Raw genomic sequence first — 10,000 nt, 5'->3', positions numbered from 1 at the left:
TGCATCGATCATCATGAAACACCAAGCAAAGCTTTACATTAAGACTGAATTGTATGAAAAAGAATTTCTGGGAATTCACCACCCTGAATGAGTTCATAACAGCTATGTCTCAATACCGGTGGAGAATTAGAAGTGTTCTATGTAGAAGATCCTGGGGTGTATATGTGCACATGCAAACTCATCCGCATCTGGATTCTTCTTCTTCTTCTTCTTCTTCTTCGTCTTCTTCTTCTTCTTCTTCTCACAGAGAGCTGTGTGTGTGTGTGTGTGTGTGTGTGTGTGTGTGTGTGTGTGTGTGTGAGAGAGAGAGAAGTAGAGACAGACAGAGACAGACAGAATAGGGGAAGGAGAAATGACGGGTAGGAAAAACGGGGCAAAGTGTCAGACTCTCAAGACAGCATCGAGAGGGGCGGCACGATCAAAGAACAGGCGGAATGGGAACAAGCAAATCGGACCCGCTCCGGTGCGCACCATGGTAGAGCTGACTGACAATTGCCTTTAGACGCTCGTCATTCGTTTCCTGTGCCATTCAGTCAGGCTTCAGTTGTGCGCGTACACACACATGTATCGTAGAGTGGATTTCATTATAAATCTACTTATTTTCATTCTTATTCTTGTTACTTATAGTCCAGTCGACCACACAGAGCCATATCAGGACTGTCAAACCATACAAATGCTCAACCGCGTCAACACAAAACTGCCACATTTACAAAAACAAAAAAAACACTAAGACAAACCCACAAAACAGTTCATGACACAGTATCCCAACCATTTAGCTCCTTATGGCAAATAAGACTAGGCCATGCTGAGGACGCCAGCCATTCCGCTTTATTTATCATCCCAGATTACAAAAAATCATAACAAGAGAGGCAAGGCCTTCAAGACTCACTTGTGATACACTTTTTAAAAAATCTAATCGTTAAAATGTGTTCTGTATTTGTTATTATAAAGCTTCGGGTTAAAAAAAAAAAAAAAAAAAAAAAGTCCTAACCTGATTCGAACCCCGCGTATTCGGGTGAGAAGAAACTGTTTTACCCATTACACTATCATGGCTCCTGTACTGATGTTCTAAAATTTAATATTTGAACATTCTTTTTTAAAGGGCGATAAATCAATTGCGGTATTCGCAGTCAGAACGCTGTTTAAATCATATTATTCTGGTGTATCTTGGGCATTCAAAAAATTCTTTTTAAGTCCGCGGTAAAGGAGACGTGGCTATCGCCGCAATCACACTGCAACATTTAGGGCTCGGCCAGTAGATCTGTAAAGTCCACTCGTCGTATTGATTTTAGTATTTTTCGAAAAAGACTACTTGGGCGAATGAACATAGTGAAAGCCCTGTACACTGAGAGTAAAACACACAAGCTTTTTATGTATTGAGTATAATTTCAAAATGTAATGTTTAAGATGAGAAAGATCAGTTTAAAGCAAATCAAGTCCCCTAGCATTAATTACAGATTAATTTCCCTTTTTTACTATCTGCACCAAAACGTTTGCAAAATAAATAAAACTTCCATGCTTAGCAAAAAAAAGTTCCTGTTTGAACAAAAAATGATAATAGTGACTGTTCTTGTTGTTGTGTCAGAATATCAGATCAAAGTGCCAAGTTAAGAGAATACAAAAAATATAAATATAACAGTAAATACAGTTTGCATATAATTTGGCTTCTTTTTTTTTCTTCTTTTTTTTTGTGCCCATCCCAGAGGTGCAATATTGTTTTAAACAAGATGACTGGAAAGAACTGAATTTTTCCTATTTTTATGCCTAAAGTATTTGCAGAGAAAATGTCAATGTTAAAGTTTACCACGGACACACACACACACACACACACACACACACACACACACACACACACACACACACACAACCGAACACCGGGTTCGGGTTTTTTTTTCAAAAAAGGAGGAAAAAAAACAATACTTCAAAGCCAAACAAAAAATACATTAAAAAAGGCCATATAGGCAGAATGGGCAGCTGGTGCCCATCCCAGTGTTTACATCTCACTACCTAATCGCCAGAGCAAAACAGCACAGATAGTACATCACAGACTGCGAAAAAGAGAAAAAAGTGTCAAGGCTTGCTTGAAAAAAGAAAGGGGAATGGACTGGGAAGGCAGAAAAAGGAGACAACAGTGAAGATAGAAGAAAAAAGGCAGAAACAAAGAGAGTGACAGAAAAGGAAATTTCTAGCACAGAATTTCCAGAAGGCGGGGATGCCATTTATACTGAAAGACCCCCGGCATCCCCACAGAGGGTATAAATCAACTAGTACTACAACTACTCGCACATAAACATGTGAATGCGATCAGAATGACCACTGGTCTCAATAGTTTCAGTTTCAGTTTCAGTAGCTCAAGGAGGCGTCACTGCGTTCGGACAAATCCATATACGCTACACCACATCTGCCAAGCAGATGCCTGACCAGCAGCGTAACCCAACGCGCTTAGTCAGGCCTTGAGAAAAAAAAAACACACACACACACACACACACACAACCCCCCCCCCCCCCCCCCCCCCCCCAAAAAAAAAAAAAAAAAAAAAAACAACAACAACAACAAAAAACAAAAAAACAAACAAACGGGGGAATAAATAATAGATAAGCTTACATAAATAAATAAATAAATGAATAATAATTATAATATAGAAAAAGGTAGTAGTAATAATAATAGTAATACTAATAAAATGATAATAATGAAAAATAAATAAATAAATAAATAAGACAACAATGGTGATAAATAAGGGAATAAATGTAAAATATGAAGACATACATTCACACATACACCCACACATGCATAACAGAAATGCACCAAACATGCAGTTTCACAGATATGAAAGTACAGTCAAATACATATAAACGTACATGAGCTCCAACACACACACACACACACACACACACACACACACATTACCTTGCACTCTCAATAACGAAAGGATGCTACAATGCACGGGGGATTAGAACTGAAGAGCACTCCTAAAATAACACCAGGGTCAAACAACAGGACTCAACACCGTTAGTCAGTTTGGACTCATTGGACTAATCACGGCCATGCACATTTACAATAATCATTATATTTTTCATGACATACTGTACGAGAAAGCAAACACATGCATACAAAAAATGGACGATCATTTTTACATTTCAACTGGGCTCGTCACCTGCTTAAGTAAACGAAATGCGTGATCATCAGGAAGAGTGCTAAGAGACTTCTTTCTTTAGAATTTGTTACGCAATACTCTTGCCGAATATCACAGAAGTGGATGAACAATAACAGAAGAAGAAGAAGAATTCTCGGTGACTTCTAAAGCTGAAACAAAACGAGCGACCGTCTCTTTAAGCAATCGACTGGACTGCCACAACTAAATCGACGACGACCGTCGCTTTAACAACTTGACTCCGGCAACTAATATTACGACAATGTTGGACGAGAAAGATTGAGCCGCTATCTCTTGAAGACATCATTTGACTTGAACACGCAAGGGCAGGACAATCTATGGCCCCCTCTCAGACCCCAAGGTCACGCCGGTTCCAGGATAGCAACGACACTCCGACGCCAACGTCAAAGATGGCGGCAAGCAGGGGAGTTAATCCGGAAAGCTCAGACAGCAGTGTCAAGACGGATGCGAGCGCGTCGAGGTCTGTGCACTCTAAGTTGAGGAGTTGGGGGTGGGGGGGGGGGGGTAGGGGATCGTTGGGGGTCGGAGAGAGGGGCAAGGGGGGAAGAGGTAATGTCTGCCCATCAGAGTATAGCTTGTACCACGGGGGAACGTCCATCTTATCAACTGTCATGTGTAACTTTGTGCAATCGTGGAATATTAGGGAAAAAACGGATGACATCAATTTCACCGATGTTGCTGTTTCTCTGGCTCAACATCGTTTTGAGAAAACTCTGTGCTGATATACCGCATTAATCAATTGCGCTGCTTGTTTTGCATGAAGCATCCTCTCTCTCTCTCTCTCTCTCTCTCTCTCTCTGCTCTCGCTCCGGCCCTCATATTTATATGATGGAACTTTTTTTTAGAGCGCGTAATTCTGGAAGTATGGAAGCTTAGCGCGCTGTTCTCGATACTTTGACAAAATACAGAAAATCTGGACTACTCATACGACAATGTACATGATGTCTACATACACGCGTGCGCAAAATGAACAACAAAAACGCCGACTCCGTCACATCAACGAAGTTCTGACTGCTCACACACCCCATGATTATACTGAGTATACCCAGTCATACGAACTATCCCACTGCCAAAAATTCCCAATGAAATTTTAATGGAGGTATAAATAATGTACATCTGTAAGCCCTGGAACAACAAGAAGCAACAAGCAGTGCCATTTAAGCCTCCAGCAGACTGTATATACATCACCCCTTGTATCTATGTTTCTGTCTCTGTTTGTCTCTCTCAGTCTTAGTCGCTGTGTGTGTCAGTGTGTGTGTGTGTCTGTGTGTGTCTGTGTGTGTGTGTGTGTTTCTCTCTATCCATCTGTCTATTCATCTATCTATCTATCTCTCTGATCTTTACCCTTTCGCCCCTTCCCCCGTTCCCTACACACCCCGCTCCCTCTCCTCCCCCTTCTCCTATCCCTCAACCCACCTAACCCTCTCTCTCTCTGTCTCTCTGTCTCTCTCTTTATCTCTCTCTCGGTCTCTTACCGGTAGAGCAGTCCCACGCAACAGTCAATAACGCTATGCATGTGAATGTGGGTGTCTGGAGATGCCTATTTACGCCAATTTATAGTCAAAAATTGGGAGGGGGGAGGGGAAGCAGCAGACAGCCCTGGTTCCAGAGTGGCGCCCCCTGGCCAATAACCCCACCCGCCGCCACAGTCAGACGCCACCACTGTCTTGGTGATGACAGAGTCACGGCACATCAGCGTGCTGGGAGAATGAGGGGGGCTGGGGGAGGGAGCAGGGCGGGGGGCGAGGGGCGGTGGGGCGGGGGCTGGCAGGGGTGGATTTGCTCAGCCAGGTCTATTCCTGGGCAGGCTCGTCTTCCTCAACTATTGTGAAAATGGAGACGGTGCCTGGCCCCTATACATGTACCTCTACCTCTGCTTCTCTCTCATCTGTGACTTCTTTTTACTGCGGCCAGGATGGGGTATCACGGCTCTATGGTAATTCGACAAAAGAGACGAAGAACTTTTCTATTACTTCAGTAATAGGTTCTTCTTTTTTTTTCTTTCTCTCACCTCGGATATTACAATCACCCACCCACCCACACACACACACACACTGATAATAAAAACGTGTGGCTGAAAGACTGTGGGACGGATGGAGCACCAGACCTTGCATTGGCCGTGTATACCTACTTATAACACAGAAAGAAAAAAAAATGCATTATTATGCATTCATTCATCATCATTTCCTGTGATCTTCGTGGTTCATATTGGTCACTTGCCCTCGCTTGATGCATTCACGTACCTGACTGCGTGTCCCTACATTACTAAACTGATGTTGAGCGGTGGCCTAGTGGCAACGCACCCGACTGGAAAGCGAGGGGTCACGGATTCGAGTCCCATACACACATCGGGATTATAAGATAGATAGATAGATTCACTTTCTTTTTTTCAAGGAGGCGTCACTGCATTTGGACAAATCCATATACACTACACCACACCTGCTAGGCAGATGCCTGACAGCAGCATAACCCCACACGCTTGTCAGGCTTTGAGTGTATGCATAGATAATTGTGTACCTATCAGAGTGGATTTCTTTTTACATGATGTTGCCAGAGGACAACACTTTTGTTGCCATGGGTTCTTTTTCAGTGCGCCAAGTGCGTGCTTGCACACGGGACCTCGGTTTATCGTCTCCTCCGAAAGACTAGACGCTCAGTTTGATTTTCCAGACAAACTTGGGAGAAAGGCCGAGAGCGGGATTCGAACCCACACCCTCACGGACTCTCTATATTGGCAGCTGAGTGTCTAGATATAGATAGATAGATTGACTGATTGATAGACAGATAGATAAAGAAGCGGGAGGAGAGGATTGGGTTCCGCCTTCCTATCAATGCCAAGCCCTTAACTTGAATTCACTACCCTCATTGCCTTATTAACTATTGGACATTTAACACTAACCTTTCCGTATAATGCAGCTGACACAAAGGGCCGTTTGAAAGGACCAACGTCTGCACAGAACAATGCCTGTGAATTTCTCCTTCTATCGTTCGTTCTTCGAAGATGGACAGGAGAGTAATGAGCAAAGGTTCCCTACATAAAGCGAGGGTGAAAGTGCACGTGATTCACGAATATTTCACTATCCGGGTTTGTCTCTTCATGAGACGTCCAGGCTGTGTCTCCGGCCATTGTGCATTTGTGAAAAGACGTCCAGATTAATTTCTGATTTTATGAATTATGCCGGTGTGTGTGTGTGTGTGTGTGTGTGTGTGTGTGTGTGTGAGAGAGAGAGAGAGAGAGAGAGAGAGAGAGAGAGAACGAACGAACGAACGAACGAACGATTTATTCAATATAAGGCCATTGCCCCATTTGAAGGGGTCAAACAAAAGTAAAGAAACTTTTCTACCTTATATAATGTTATGAATATTGTTAACATACAAATAACATACGGACACAAAAGTATTAGATGGCAACAGAGAGAGAGAGAGAGAGAGAGAGAGAGAGAGAGAGAGAGAGAGAGAGAGAGAGAGAATGTGTGTTTATGTGTAGGTGAACTTTCATACACGAATGCTGGTGTTGACAATCCTATTTCTTTATGCAATAAATAAACAGATAAACAAATAAATAAATACTGGTTTATCCAAAATTTTGTTCTGCAGGGTGTTATGATATCCCCCCCCCCCCCCCTTTTTTTTTTTTTTTAAAAAAATTAGAAAGTGTAACGTTTCAGATTTGTTTTATTTCAACCACTGCAGAAGTGGTGACTAAAGACAATTTTCTGGCTTTAAACTGGATAATAAAGATGCTTTCTTATTGTTACTGACTAATGTTCTTCTTGAAACCCTGCTGGGTGTGTTTGTGGATAACGTATGCGCATTTATTGTTAACATATTGTTCTTGTTGTTGTGTCTTCTCTGGGAGGACGCATTGACAGACAGACGCAGCGCCGTGCAGAAGTGATTGATAACACACAGTGGGCGATGACAAAGGGGGTGGGGGGGTGGGGGGTGGGGTGGAAATTGGACCCCTGTGCTGCAGGTAGGGTGGGAAATGATCGAACTAATAGCTGGCTTGCGATTCGGAGTTAGCCTTTTAATTCTGTCAAGGGCGAAATAGATTGCGCGTGCGTGCGTGCATGCTCGCGCGTGAGAGAGAGAGAGAGAGAGAGAGAGATGGAGACTGACAGACTGACTGACTGACAAAGACAGACCGATCGACACACACACACACACACACACACACACACACACACAGAGGCAAAGACGGAGACAGAGAAACAGAGAGACAGAGACACAGACAAAAGGACCTACAGAGTGTAAAGTGTGTCTGTGTAGTTGCTGTTCAACTGATTTATGCTTTTCCAATACAAACTTCAACAACTTTTCTGTCTCTGTCTTCTTCTTTTTTTTTCTTCTTCTTCTTCTTTTTTTTAAGTTCTGAGAACTACCCAAGGGAGGGTAGATGATTCAGGGTGGTTTTGAGAGATGTACCATGTAGCCAGCGTCAGGGAGGTGAGCTGTAAAAATACACGTGTGCTAACTGCTCTACGAGGTACTCTCGTGGAGTATTTTTTGCCCCATTTGGACACTTGTAAACCATTCGGAACTTTTTGCAAAACCATCCAAACCTCTTTTTTTTTTCTTTTTTTTTCTTTTTTTGCTTTCTGTCTTTCTTTCTTTCTTTCTTCTCTTTTTTCTTTCTTTTTTTTTTGTGACATTTTCATTTTTGTGAAGCAAAAAAAAAAAAAAGAGTTCTGTGTGTCCTTAGAGACTTGATTATTTGATCGGGAAAAAAGACTTGCAGAATGAACACAAACTATTTGCTATTTTTGGGAGGGTGGGTGGGGTCTGGGGATTGGGGGGTGGGGGTGGGGGGTGGGTGAGGGTCAGGGGGCGGAGAGTTGGGAAGGAGTGGTTTGTTTTCTTTATCTGTTTTTCTTTTTTTTTATTTTCCAGAATACCACTTATTTCATTTTTAGCCCTTTTTTTTTTTTTTGCTTTCTGAAAACACATTCTCTCTCTCTCTCTCTCTCTCTCTCTCTCTCTCTCTCTCTCTCTCTCTTTTGTTTTTATTTTTGTCGTTGTGATACTTCTTGCTTCCATCGTTTCTTACGCTGGAGTAACTCCTGAGGGGCTTGTTTTCTTTTTCTTTCTTATTCCATAATAATACTTATTTCATTTTTTCGACAACTTTGTTGTTTTTTTCTGAAATGACATTCTCGTTCTTTTTTGTCGTTGTGATACTTCTTACTTTCATCGTTTTTTCCGCCTCCCTGAAACTGAAATGTTTCTTCCAGTGCCATGAGCCTTGGTATTTTCCAGGAAGTTGAGCTTTGTAAGTTTTAGTTTAAAGGAGGCGTCAATGCATGCGGACTGATCAATACAGTCTGCACAATATCTTAAATATAAAAAAGCAGATGCCTTACCTAAACCCAACGAGGCGATCAGGCCATGAAAGCATACCAAAAAATAGGCTTAACAAGAAGAATTCATTCGGATGAGGCGATAAACCGAGGTCCCGTGTACAGCATGCACTTAGCGCACGTAAAAGAACCCACGGCAACAAAAGGGTTGTTCCTGGCAAAATTCTGTAGAAAAATCCACTTGGATAGGAAAAAGAAATAAAACTGCACGCAGGAAAAATACACAAAAAATGTGTGGCGCTGTAGTGTAGCGACACGCTCTCCCTGGGGAGAGAAATCTGTTGTGATAAAACGAAATACAAATACAAATACAAGAATCACCCATTATTATCACCAGTGTCATTATCCACACACTTCTACCTACCGATACATAGACCAGAGAGTAGGTGTGTGTGAACGACAGGAAAATGCTGTCCTAGAAATCCAAGCAAAATGGATGGATGGATGGATGAATGCATAAAGATTATGTCAGGCTGTAGTCTATCATGCATTACAGTGTGGTGTCACTGGAAACGTGGCCTGGTGGTCATGTGCACGACTAGGAAGCGACTGTCCGCGGGTTCGATTCCCACAGTTATACGGACCGGGATTTTTTATCCTCCCTCCAACAGACCTTGAGTAGTGGTCTGAATGCTAGTCCTTAGGATAAGACGATTAACTGAGGTCCGGTGTGCACGTAAAAGAACCCACGGCAATGAAAGGGTTGTCCCTGGCAACAGTCTACAGAAAGATCTAATTTAACAGTATGATTTTTTTTTTTTAATTAAAAAGAGGAAAAAATATGGGAGGCGTTTCACTGTGGTGATACTTTCTCCCCAGAGGAAAGCAGCGGTCTGTTTTCACACAGAGAAATCTGTTCTGACAAAGAGTCATACAATACGCCCTCAGAGCCACATGTGCCATGCCACACACATTTCATGCACACAAAGAAAAGATGGACATTTCTTTGTTTATCTACCAAAGTGGGTTTTTCTGTAGCCGGGGTTTTGCCATGGGCAACGGGTCTATTGCTGCGGGTCCCTTTACATGCGCTGAGATTAGTATTATTGTTGTGCAAAGGACATCAATTCACTGCTGGATCAGTGAAAGACGAGCACCGTGAAAAATACTTCTGTAAAAAATATAATAAAATAAAATAAATGCTTTCTTTTTTCGGGGTGGGGGGGGGGGGGGTATCGCGGAATTGGGGGTGGGGTCATACGTGGAGTGATGGCCTAGAGGTAACGCGTCCGCCTATGAAGCGAGAGAATCTGAGCGCGCTGGTTCGAATCACGGCTCAGCCGCCGATATTTTCTCCCCCTCCACTAGGCCTTGAGTGGTGGTCTGGGCGCTAGTCATTCGGATGAGACGATAAACCGAGGTCCCGTGTGCAGCATGCACTTAGCGCACGTAAAAGAACCCACGGCAACAAAGGGGTTGTTCCTGGCAAAATTCTGAAGGAAAATCCACTTGGATAGGAAAAACAAAT

Source organism: Babylonia areolata, chromosome 19 (assembly GCF_041734735.1).
Source record: "Babylonia areolata isolate BAREFJ2019XMU chromosome 19, ASM4173473v1, whole genome shotgun sequence".
Taxonomy (NCBI): Eukaryota; Metazoa; Mollusca; class Gastropoda; order Neogastropoda; family Buccinidae; genus Babylonia; species Babylonia areolata.
The sequence above is the reverse complement of the archived record's forward strand: the minus strand, read 5'-3'. Positions refer to the sequence as shown.